At 36.7% G+C, this 13,487-nt stretch overlaps 1 pseudogene; it reads left to right on the top strand.

Moving 5' to 3' along the window:
- Window positions 1-1,870: 1,870 nt before the first annotated feature.
- On the top strand, window positions 1,871-1,967 carry LOC128249231 (U6 spliceosomal RNA; annotated as a pseudogene).
- The last annotated feature ends 11,520 nt before the right edge of the window (window positions 1,968-13,487 follow it).

Genomic DNA, 13,487 nt, shown 5'->3' with positions numbered 1-13,487 from the left:
AAAATAAAAATATCACTTATCTTTACAATGGTATCATGTAGGTAGATACATAAAGACATACGTACATACATACATAAAAAATACATATGCATAGATGTATGTATGTATGAATGTATGCATGTTTGTATGTATGTATGTATGTATGTGTGTATGTGTGTGTATGTATAATCCATATTCAATTAAGAGAAGAAAATGGGGAGTTAACGGTTAATAACTATTCATTAATAAATTGCTAATCATTCTTACAATTGAATATCGATTATATGATTAATATATACCTATTGATCTAGGGAAATTTATTTCCCAGGGATATAAGGTATTGAACCAGTGTAATCTTGGATGTAATCATGCCTTTAAGAGATTAATACATCATGTAATTACCTTTATACACACACACACACACACACACACACACACACACACACACACACACACATATATATATATATATATATATATATATATATATATATATATATATATATATAAATATATATACATATATATATATATAAATATATAATATATGCATATATATATACGTATATGTACATATTTACATCTATACGTATATGCATATATGGACACAGGACGTCATGAAAGGTATACAATAAAAAAGTACGAGCACGAGTACATGGAATATGAACTATTCTTTCGAACAACGAAAGACACAGATGGAAAAGAAAACAAACAACATAAAGAACGACCCTTCATCAGTTGTTGGCTGTTTTTCTAGTTTCGTATTTCGAGCATTTAACAATATACGATAGGGAGGAGGAGTGAGGGAGGAGGAGTGAGGGAGAGAGAGTGACAGAGTAATAGGATAGAATAGTGGGAGAAGAGGAGGTAAAAGAATAAGAGAGAGAAGAAGGAAAAACGAAAGAGTAAAAAGATCGTACATGTATATACATATATAAATATATATATATATATATATATATACATACATATATATATATATATATATACATACATATATATATATATATATATATATATATATATATATATATATATATATATATATATATATATATATATATATATATATATATATATAGGGGGAGAGAGAGAGCGTCATTATCTCAATGAAACAGTATTAAATGAAATATACGTATTTACAATAATATTTAACATGTGCGTGCGCACCCAGAAAATAATCTAGAGAGAAAATTCTCCTCATAGCCAAATTGTAAGAAAACATTATTGGGTCTATACAATAAAGTATGCAGAATGCATGCGTAATTCTCTGATCTCACTGATAACCCAATGATGCGTTTTCAGCTATATATATGTGTGTGTATGTATGTGTGTGGTACTGTGCACATTCTTATTGTGAGAACATAGAGCTTCGTACATGGTACCATGAAATTCACGTTGCCGATTGTTCAATCAACTGAAGTACCGAGGTATCGAAATTCAAATTAATTCCAAAATATCGTTAGTAAATACCTTACCTTGAACATGTTGTTTCTTTCATGTCTGCAACGACATCTGTGAATAAATCAGACGAAGTAGGTTAATTGGCTATGGTACTTTTTGGTGTTAATTATATTTCCCTCCTTTTAATTAGTTTTACATTAAGAGTGATGAATAAAATGCGTCCTTTCTGGATGACAACTGATTCTTGTGTAACACATTTAGGAATATCTTTAACATTTGATATTTTATATTTCCTTGATAATTAAGATATTCTCGAATATTTTTGCATATAGCATTTACGAATACTTTTACTGAACACACTGATCAGCCGGAATTTCGGAGATACTGCGTTCGAGTCTCTAGAGCGGCTTATCAGCCATCTTTTCCTGTCTTCTAAAGGGTATTTACCCGATTTTCTAAGCTGTCTTCATTGCAATCCTGCTTTCGAGAATTCCTTTGGTAGTACATATTTCAAAATTGGAACGATGCTGAGATTAGCATGGCACGAGGATGACACAGAAATTCATGAAACGTTCCCTATTTTCCCCACGGTGGTGGTCCAGCATGAACGCAGTTGCATGGCGGAAACGAATAAAAATATATATATATATATTGTTATAATGTAGATCCTCGTCCACTTGTATGTTATTGTCGGCACTGTAGTTTTCTTGTCGCCACTATCACGTTGTGGCGGTATTCCACGTCTTATTATATTTGACTAGTCTTTCGTACTATCGTTGAGGGCTTCGCAAGAATTGATTTTGAAGCGTCTACCTTGTCGCTAACTCGAACTCGTATATATCACATAGCTATCACTAACTCCAACTTAAAACTCGTCCAAAGACTCTACTACTAATGTCTTTCTACAACGACTGACTGTCTGACTTTATAGTGGCTGGTTCATACCACTTTGTCACGGGGGAAGAAGTGTACCATTTTCGCAACAACAATACACACACACACACACACACACACACACACATATATATATATATATATATATATATATATATATATATATATATATATATATATATATACATACATACATACATATATATATATATATATATATATATATATATATATATATATATATATATATATATATATATATATACATACATACATATATATATATATATATATATATATATATATATATATATATATATATATATATATATATATATATATATATATATATATATATATATATATATATATATATATATATATATATATATATATATATATATATATATATATAACGGAGCAAAAACCCAGTAGAGGACTATAAAACATTTCGACAGATAGACGATACAAAAGCGGCCAGCAGAAACAACAATTAGAAGGACGGGGGGATAAAAGGGCGGGTCATTTGTGGCCTTCTTTTTTCAGTTAAGTTGCCATATGTTCTTACTGTTTCGGGCAGTTCCACTTGAGACAATTCGATCTGGTTGCTCCACCCAAAAGTCTAATCTAAGAGCATTAGAATTTTTATCTGAAAGCTAGCGAATGTGTACGGCAACAAAGACAAAAAACGGAGAACATGGTACACAATTGCAAATACAAAGTAACAAGTATATAACAACAGGTGTCTTTCGACTGAGAACAAATCAAATTGAGCTGGCGTGTATGAAGTGAAAGCCTAAAGGCAAGAACATGGGAGAGGGAGATAGCAGGTGTTGGCGGTCGGCCAGAAGCCATTAGTTCTTACAGCCGAAAAAGAAGCGTGCCGTAAGACAGTAGAAATATTTAGAAAGACTGTTTATTATGGGGGGAGTCACAGAATGACCACTGGTTTCGCACCTGTAAAGTGCTCAGCTGTATTAGTGACTCGTCAGGCGCAAATGACTGGAGGCACGTAACGGTCTCTACAACTTTCTGACAGGTCATAAGAAACAACCTGATATGTGTGTGTTTGTGTGTATGTGTATTCATAGATAGATGGATAGATGCATAGATAAAATTTATGTAATATATATGTATATATACACAAATACATACATACATACATACATACATTAACATAGGAATGTGTGCCCGTGGTGAATGCAAGTGTATTCATGTATGCAGTGCTTTCCAACCACACGTTTCGGGTTCACTCCCACCTCGTGGCACTTGGGCAAGTGTTTTCTTCTATAACCCCCGGCCGACCAAAGCCTTTTGGGTGGATTCAGGAGATAGAAGCTGAAAGAAGCCCGCCGTATAAAACTTCGAAGGATCGAAGTGTAGGAAGAAAGGTAGCTTCAAGCAATCCGTAGTATAGATACAAAACAACTTTCAGGGACAATAGTGGTTTGTTGAGAAGGATAGCGTTTCAGTTTATCATACTCTGATAAGAAAAAATCCACAACCTTCCGTCTCAATAAACCGCTATTGCCTCTGAGATTTGTTTTGTTTTATATTTACTATGAATTGCTTCAAGCTAACTTTCTTCCTACACCTCCATCCTTCGATCTTATATTTATATATCTCTTGTTCCTAACCTAGTGAAAGCTGTGTGGAAGACACGGAAATGACTATTGTATATATATTACATATATGTATATATCTACATCAATGTGTGTGTTTGTCTCTGTCTCTGTGTTTGTGGCCGCATCCAAACTTGACAACTGATGTTGGTGTGCTTAGCGGATCGGCAAAAGAGACCGATAGAATAAGTACTGGGCTTAAAAAATACGTCCTTGGCTCAATTTGCTCGACTAAAACCCTTGAAAGTGGTGCTCCAGTATGGCCGCAGTCAAGTGACTGAAAGAAGAAACAGAATATATATATATATATATATATATATATATAGAGAGAGAGAGAGAGAGAGAGAGATGGGGAGAGAGAGAGAGAGAGTGTGCAAGGAAAGATGGAGAAAGAGCAGGGGAGAGAAAGAGAAGAGACCATGTCTGTGTCTGCGTGGGCGTACATATGCTTCATACTACGCTCATCGTCTCTTCCGAAATAGGTCTTTCACACCGAAATTAGAAAATAAGTTCATGATTACAAGTCAATATTTGTTTTACTTCATTCACAGCGGTATTTCTCTTGAAATATATTTACCTCATACATAGCATCGCTATCTTTTCTATCTTACAAACGGAAGATTTATCTGGAAATTCTTATGTTTTTTCGCTAATTGATTTCACATTCGACAGAAACCAAGAATTCTCTCCTGTTCTTGGAATGTTATAATTTTCCAAACTAGCCTTGTCAATTAGTGTACGCCACTTAAATATATCTTGACTTATCTTTTTTTAACAGCATGGAAGCGTTTAGCTCCTATCATACTATCTCTTTATATTTATGTATCCTAGCGCGTCTCTCATATTATCTTTTCCTCTATTTTTCCATTATTCTCCATCGATGTATGTCGCATGAATATTATAACATAGATTCACCAGAATTTGGGAAATAATTCACCTGAGGTCAATACAATCGACTTACCACTGCCCCATGAGATTGCTGACCTTGTGCCAAAATTTGAAACCATTATTATTGTTGTCGTTTTAGCTTCATAACCGCCTTAGTCAAGTAGACCAATGATGTATGGTATTGTGGTCATCAGCAATCTATATATTTTGTTTTGCAAGCATAGCTTATCTAGGATTACTTTCACAACTGTGTCTTCATTTTTAAAGGTGGTATAGTTTGATATAAAGCTGATTCGAAGAAGTTCCCTCGCTGACTGTTATATTAAATATGCTTTCAATGACACTTGCTAACAGCTCCTTATTATCTCTCAAATAAATCTAATGAGGTTAAAGTGGGGGACGTGAGACATGATGCTGCGCTTGGTTTCCGCAACAGAGGACACTCAGATGACAATCAAACTAAATATCCTGTTTAAGAATACAGAATAGCTGGAGTCCATACAGAAATCGATGGTTCCAAGCAGCAATTATCTCGGCGTTTGTTTAACCTTTCGTTTTTAAAACTTTTCACCAATGTTAACCCTTGTTCCTTAAAATATTTTCCATTTTGTTGTATAATGAATTCTTCCTAAAAAAATATATCGCAGTCCCTAATTCAATTAGCGCTTTAGTGTTTCTGGTTCTTTCCGTACTGAGTTCAAATCTTGTCGAGCTGAACTTTTATCTTTTAACCTTACTGGATCGATAAAATGAGTAATATACACAGCGGTATCAAATAACTCCTCTCTCCTCAAAATTAGTGGGCTCGTGCTTAAATCACCAGCCACTATTCATATTGAGTTTACATGAACTTTAAGTAAGTGGCTTTTATTTGTCAGACAAAACCAGATTGGATTCAAACTACACAATTATAATTTTAATCTGGAGCTAATAACATTCTTATCTGCATTGTGGAGATCACTGGTTCTAGATATCTGATAACGATCAGGGATGAAATTGATCGACATGAAGAGATAAATATGAACATTGCTTTATCTTTAAAGATGAGGTTAATGAATAATCACCTCAAATACATAGCGTAGTGTTGCAGTTATTTTTGATGCTGCATTTTCCGATAATTTACATTATTTACATTTGCCGGATATTTGTCCTCATGTTCTTTGATGTTAACACAACGTTTCGGCTGATGTACCCTCCAGCTTTTGTCAGGTGTCTTGGGGAAATTTCGAACCTTTGTTCTCATTCTCATCGAAAAATACCTTAGGAATGAGAACCCATGTTCGAAATTTCCTCAAGACACCTGATGAAGGCTGGGGGGTATATCAGCCGAAACGTTGTGTTAACAACAAACTAGATGAGGACAAATATCCGTCAAATGTAAATAATGTAAAGTAATGTACATAATTCCTCATCTCTAAGATATAGAACTGCAATTTCCGAGTTTGGAAGAAAGGGCAATGTCTATGTCATTTGCAAATCCTCCAAAACTAGTGAGAGTTCTCGTTGATGTTCGCGTTATACTATTGCAAGGTGACACCTATTGGATAGACAAAAGCTGGGAATCGGGTCTACAAAGTGGAAGTAATAGGAATTGAGTACATAGGCTAGTCCGTGGTCTGAGTCTGAACTATTGCACACGAAACGGATGATGTGAGGTGGAGATAATGGATGGCTGAGTAGAGGAAACCGATGATATGTCACCTCCGAGAAACAGAGAATATTATATTAGCAATAGAAAAGGTAGTGTGTGGGATGGAGGACGGAGCTTGTCTGTCACTGATTTTATACCAACTAATCAAGTGGCCTTCCTCTGATTGCGATCAGTATAATATGGTCAAGATAAATAGAAGTAAACAGAAAATCAACATACCAAGCGAACACCTTGTATCCAATATAGTACATAGAAGACTGTTTATCGCTATCTACCTATGTAAGTGGCAGGAATTTCGAATTGCATCTCGGTACATGTGTTTTTTCAGAATAAATTCAGCACTGAATATATTCTGGTTATATATTTAAATTCAATAATAGGATGAATTCTTTTTAGGAATGGTTAAGTTTGGGTTTGAATTTTTGAATGAAAAAGGTTTCCTTATTTAATCTAATCTGTATTGGTGATTTAATGGCACTTTGATGGAAAGGAAAGATTATAAATTGAGGTAGCATTTGTTTTGCGCATTTCTCAATATGATCACTAAATGGTATCATTCGGTATTCTGGGAATGCAATCTGCTGGCGGTGCAGAGAAATTCAAAATTCTATTGAACAGTGTCAACCCAAACATACAGTTCAGAATGGAGTACAACCAAAAGGAGCTCCCATTCGTGGATATACTAATTAAAAATGTAAACCTAAAAATAGAAACGGACATATTTTACAAAACCACAGACGCCAAACAATATCTACTATTTGATTCATGTCACCCAAGACACACCAAGACAAACATCCCCTTCAACCTTGTAAGACGGATATGCACAATAGTGTCAGAACAAAATACTAGAGACTACAGACTACAAGAACTCAAAAACACACTAATTGACAGACGCTACCCAGTTCAACTCATAGAGGATGGAATCAGATGTGCATCACAAATTAACATAGAAAACTTAAGAAAAGTTAAACACAGCAACACACATTCCCCGAAAATACTGCCGTACTTATCCACATACAACCCCAGAAACAAAGAAGCCTTCACCATCATCACCCAAAACAAACCAATGCTACATAAGGACCCCAAATTAAAGGAAATTTTACACACACACAAAATCATCAAAAGCCACAAACAACCAAAATCACTGAAAAAGATCCTCACAAAGGCAAAATTATTTTCCGAAACAACAGATGCGAAAGTAAAAAAATGTGGTCGACCAAATTGTGCAACATGCCCAAACATTCTAGAAGGTTCAGAACTCCTCTTCAAAGAGAGACACAAATTCAAAGTTAAATCTAACTTTACTTGTGCCTCAGAAAACCTTATTTATGTAATAAGATGCTCGGGCTGCCACGAGAACTACATAGGGTCCACAGGATTATCGCTCAGACGTAGATGCACTCTGCACCGCCAGCAGATTGCATACCCAGAATACCGAATGATACCTTTTAGTGATCATATTGAGAAATTCGAAAACAAATGCTACCACTATTTATAATCTTTCCCTTCTATGAATTTGCCATTAAAACCCCAACACAGATTAGATTAAATAAGGAAACCTTTTTCATTCAAAAATACAAACCCAAACTTAACCATTGCTAACACATTTAAATAAGGCAATTCATCACCCCACTGAGAAAAAAGGGAAAAAATATAGAACAAAACCATGGTAAATTAATCAAATTCTACCACCTCCTAGATTTCGATTATCTCCCCTATACCGGAAGAAATCCCTAATTACCTCCCCCGATCTAGAACTCTTCTTTTTCAGACTGGAGCGAACACATTACAATGAAGTAGAGAAATTTGAAAAGACAACACGAAACCGGTTATTTCTCAAAATACAATGTTTATATACCAAAAAGATTTTCTAACATTTTTCTAACATTTTTATGACATAATTTAAATATATACTTTAACCATGTAACACAAGCCTTCTGTAGTTTTTTCACTCTTATTATGTTTTATATATATATATGTATATATATATATATATATATATATATATATATATATATATATATATATATATATATATATATATATATAGATAATAGATAGATAGATAGATAGATAGATACATATAGATACATATAGATACATATATATATATATATATATATATATATATATATATACATATATACATATATATATACATATATACATACACACACACACACACACACATATATATATATATATATATATATATATATATATATACAAATTTAAATATACATATATACATATATATAAATACATATATATACACATATATATATGTACATACATAAATACATATATATATATACATATAAATATATATACAAGAATAAGGGCAGAGAATCGTCAATTAATAATAGAATTAAAAATTAACAATTCTGCCAAGTAGTTCAGTATGAAAAAAACCTTTATCGGTAAAACTATTTATCATTATAAATATACAGGGATTAGCAATTGAGTTGCTTTTCCAGCATACTGAAAATTTAGAAATAGCAGTCAAGGAACTACTGATTCCAAACTACAAATTTTTCTCTAAAGTGGATGGCGATATTTATGGCACACATAGAACAAAAAACCGGAGGGAAAAGCGTAAACAAACCAAGCCTTTAGTTAATTGGATACGAATCGTTTCATGGTTAAGTGAATGGAAATTTCACTATTCCAATCTTCAGCCTCAATATTCTGATAAATTTGAAAGTGTCTCTAAAAAAATTCACGGTAATTTTTGGCCATGCGACACCAAAAATCAACGATAAGAAAGGCACTTACGAATTCATCGGCTAGCGAGTTCAGGCACCTCACCTCAAAGAAATCTATTCCATGTGCGTCACAAATAGTCCCGTATGAAAAAAAGTCCCGTGTGGAAGGGATTACGGTTTAGCCAGCTAACTTAGAGATATCAGACTGCTATTTCTAAATTTTCAGTATGTTGGAGAAGCAACTCAATTGCTAATCCCTGTATATTTATAATTATAAATATATATATATATACACATACACATATATATATACCTTTATATATACATATATATAGGCGCAGGAGTGGCTGCGTGGTAAGTAGCTTGCTTACCAACCACATGGTTCCAGGTTCAGTTCCACTGCGTGGCACCTTGGGCAAGTGTCTTCTACTATAGCCTCGGGCCGACCAAAGCCTTGTGAGTGGATTTGGTAGACGGACACTGAAAGAAGTGTGTGTATATGTTTGTGTCTGTGTTTCTCCCTCCAACTTCGCTTGACAACCGATTCTGATGTGTTTATGTCCTCGTAACTTAGCGGTTCGGCAAAAAGAGATTGATAGAATAAGTACTAGGCTTACAAAGAATAAGTCCTGGGGTCGATTTCCTCGACTAAAGGCGGTGCCCCAGCATGGCCGTAGTCAAATGACTGAAACAAATGAGTAAATGAGTAAATATGTATATATATATATATATATATATACATATATATATAAATATATATATATATATACATATATACATATATATATATATATATATGGGAGAATATACAAAAAATAACAACAGACGAGGACAGGTGGTGTAAATAACAAAAGTATATATTAGTATGACGCTCGGGAATACGGAAAGTCTTTGACGTTTCGAGCTACGCTCTTCAACAGAAAGAATACGGAGACAAGGAGAAAAACACGGAGAAAAAAAATTGAATAGTGTTCAGTCAACGGTCAATCATAATAATGGCCGATCATAACAATGACTGACCGGAAGTTAGAAATTCTTATTTCAGGAGAGCTAAGAAAGGGGGAGATAACAAACGGTGATCGGGAACGAGGGGCTGTGTGTGGGAGGTAGACTGCTGGTGATCTTGACGTATGTAGTGTGAAAATGGGGGAAGGGAGAAAGGAAGAAAGTAGTTGGTCAGTTGTAGTGTGTGCGTGGTGTGATGCGAGGGTATTGGTGTGGTGTGCGTGGTGTGATGCAAGGGTATTGGTGTGGTGTGATGTGAGGGTGTTGGGAGGTGGGGAACACATGGGTGGAGTGTGGGGTAGAGGTAGGGGTATGTGGGTAGGGTGGGGTATGTGGGTAGGGGTGGGTGGTGGGTGTAAGGAATTGGATGGGGTGGTGTGGGAAGGTAGAGTAGGAGTGTGTTGGGGTGTGGTGGGATGAGCTTATGAGGGGGTGTTGACGAGGAGGGAGAAGGGGAAGGTGGATGTAAGAGAGGGGGAAGATGGGTATGGGAGGGGAGAGGAAGAGAGGAGAGAGGGTGGGTATAAGAGAGGGAAGGGGGATTGAGAGAGGGGGAAGGTGGGTATGGGGGGAGAAAGAGGGGAAGGTGGGTATGGGGGGAGAAAGAGAGGAAGAGAAAGAGAGGAAGAGAAAGAGAGTGAGAGAGAGGGAAGAGGGGTATGGGGGGGAAGAAGAAAGGAAGAGAAAGAGAGTGAGAGAGAGGGGAAGAGAGTGAGAGAGTAAGGGTGAGAGAGTAAGAGAGTAAGAGTGTAGAGAGTAGGAGAGTAAGAGTGTAGAGAGTAAGAGTGAGAGAGGGGGGAGTACGGGAGAGGGGGGGAGGGGGGAGTACGAGAGAAGAGAGTGAGAGAGAGTAAGAGAGAGGAGAGAAAGAGTAGGGGTGAAGAGAAGTGGGAGTGGAGAGAAGTATGAAGAGAGGTACAAAGAAGTAGGAGTCGGAGCAGGAGGTGGGGGAGGGGAGAGATGGGTGGTAGGAGGGAGGGTGGGGGAGAGAGACAGGAAGAGGGGGTTAGATGAAGAGTGGAGGGGAGTTGAGCCCATGTGGCGCAAAGGAGCGAAGATAGAAGATTAACCCCTGTTCACGGCGCAAACGGGAGTCCGGATGGCCCCTGTGCATGGACAATCCAAACACAGACAGGTGTTGCCGCAAGGAGTGGCCGGCAGAACGGAAGTGGCGTGACACCGGGGTGTCATTGCCGACGTTGATATCTCGGAGGTGTTCCGCGAATCGGTCGGCCAGGCGCCGCCCCGTTTGTCCGATGTACAGGGATTGGCAGAGAGAGCAGGAGAGGCAATATATGATGTTAGTAGACGTTAGGAAACGGCAGGGCGGGTTCGGGGGGAGAGAGCAGATGCACGGTCCACAGAACGTGCTCTGGCAAGGGCGGTGTGGATGGTGGTGGGTGGATATCCACGCAGGCTAAAGTGGTGAGCCATGAGTTGAGACTGAGTCTCAAAGTCATGGCTGTCGCTACAAAGTCTGCGTAGACGGAGGAATTGGGAATAGGGGATGGAAAGTTTTGTGTGTCTAGGGTGGGAGGAGGAGAAGTTGAGATAGGAGTGTGAGTCTGTGTGTTTGTAGTGGATGGAGGTGCTAAGGGCGGAGTGGAGGATGCTGACCGAAATGTCGAGAAAGGGGACAGAGGTGTCAGAGACAGTACAGGAGAAGTGGAGGGCAGGATGGAAAGATTGAACGAAAGAGAGGAACGAGTCAAGATGTTCGCGGGAGAGAGAGGTGGCACCGATACAGTCGTCGATATACCGACCGTATAGTTCGGGAGTGGGACCAGTGAAACTGGAGAATATTTGGGCCTCAACATAACCAACGAAGAGGTTCGCGTAGTTGGGGCCCATTCTCGTCCCCATGGCCACTCCCGATTCCTGCTGGTAGATATCTCCCGCGAACGAGAAGCAGTTGAGAGATAGGACAAGTTCGGCCAGACGAATGAGTGTGGAGGTGTCGGGTTGTGGGTTGGGGCGTTGGTCTAGAAAAAACTTTACACATACACACACACACACACACACACATATATATATATATATATATATATATATACATATATACATATATATATATACATATATATATATACTTTATATATATATATATATATATATATATATATATATATATATATATATATATATATATATATATATATATATATATACGTATATATATACATATGTACATATATATACACAAATATATACTCATATATATATACACATATATATATACATATGTATATACATATACACATATATATATATATACATATACATATATATATGAATTAATTATTTATATAAGGGCATTACTACACAATAATGCCTCAAGCTATGGGGGACTCTAATGTCAGACTACCATAAAAAACACATTTTTACCGAACGCGAGGAAATGCAACTCGCAAAGCGAGCCCCTTAAAAACAGACTGAATTATAGATCATGATTTTGTAGTTATTGTAGTTATTAAGTTTTACGATGCACACTCTTATTGTATCTCTATTCTTTCGATCTATCTCCCTTACTTGTTCTTCCTCGTTTCTGTTTTTGTTTTTGTTTCCCACCCTTTCCCAATTCTTCTCTCCCCTTCACCGTTCCCTCCCCTCTCTCTCTCTCGTTGCTCACACGTGTCCAGCGGCTATCCATCTTTCTTTCTTCCACTTCTTCCTAAACATAAGACGTGCTTTTACTTTTCTCTTCTCAAAGCTCGTTTTTCTAGCGTTCACCACTTCACATCGTCTTGGCTTAACAGCCTTCACTGTTTCTTTTTACTGTTTTGTTCTTACTGTCCTGTTTTTGTCACCACTTTAACCCTCCACAAAAAATCCCAAATTTTATTGAATTTGCTTTGTGGTCGCGTTTGTCCCCATCTTCGAAACGTGGACAGCTATATTGCGCTTTAAAGCACAGGAAGATGGATTCTGTGGTTACATGACACTGTATAATCTATATTATGCAAGCGTGGTTAAACCGCCATGCCCGACGAGCGAATACACACCATCAAGGAGATCTAATACAGATAGGGACAACTGAGTCATTTGATTTCACCCAAGCTGGAACACCACCTAATATTCAATCTGCGTGTTGCTTGTCTCGTTTCTCTATTTATTCACGTTTTTTATGTCCTGTACCCATATATGCATGTATATATACATATATATGTAGGTATGCACACACACACACATACACACACACACACACACACACACACACACACACACACACACATACACATACACACACACACACACACACACATATATATATATATATATATATAAGGTTTTTTAAAGTAGTTACTATATCGATATTTCAATATGCAGGATGAGTGAGGT

Source organism: Octopus bimaculoides, chromosome 12 (genome assembly GCF_046866305.1).
Source record: "Octopus bimaculoides isolate indiv1 chromosome 12, ASM4686630v1, whole genome shotgun sequence".
NCBI classification, from domain to species: Eukaryota; Metazoa; Mollusca; class Cephalopoda; order Octopoda; family Octopodidae; genus Octopus; species Octopus bimaculoides.
The sequence above is the reverse complement of the archived record's forward strand: the minus strand, read 5'-3'. Positions and strand labels throughout refer to the sequence as shown.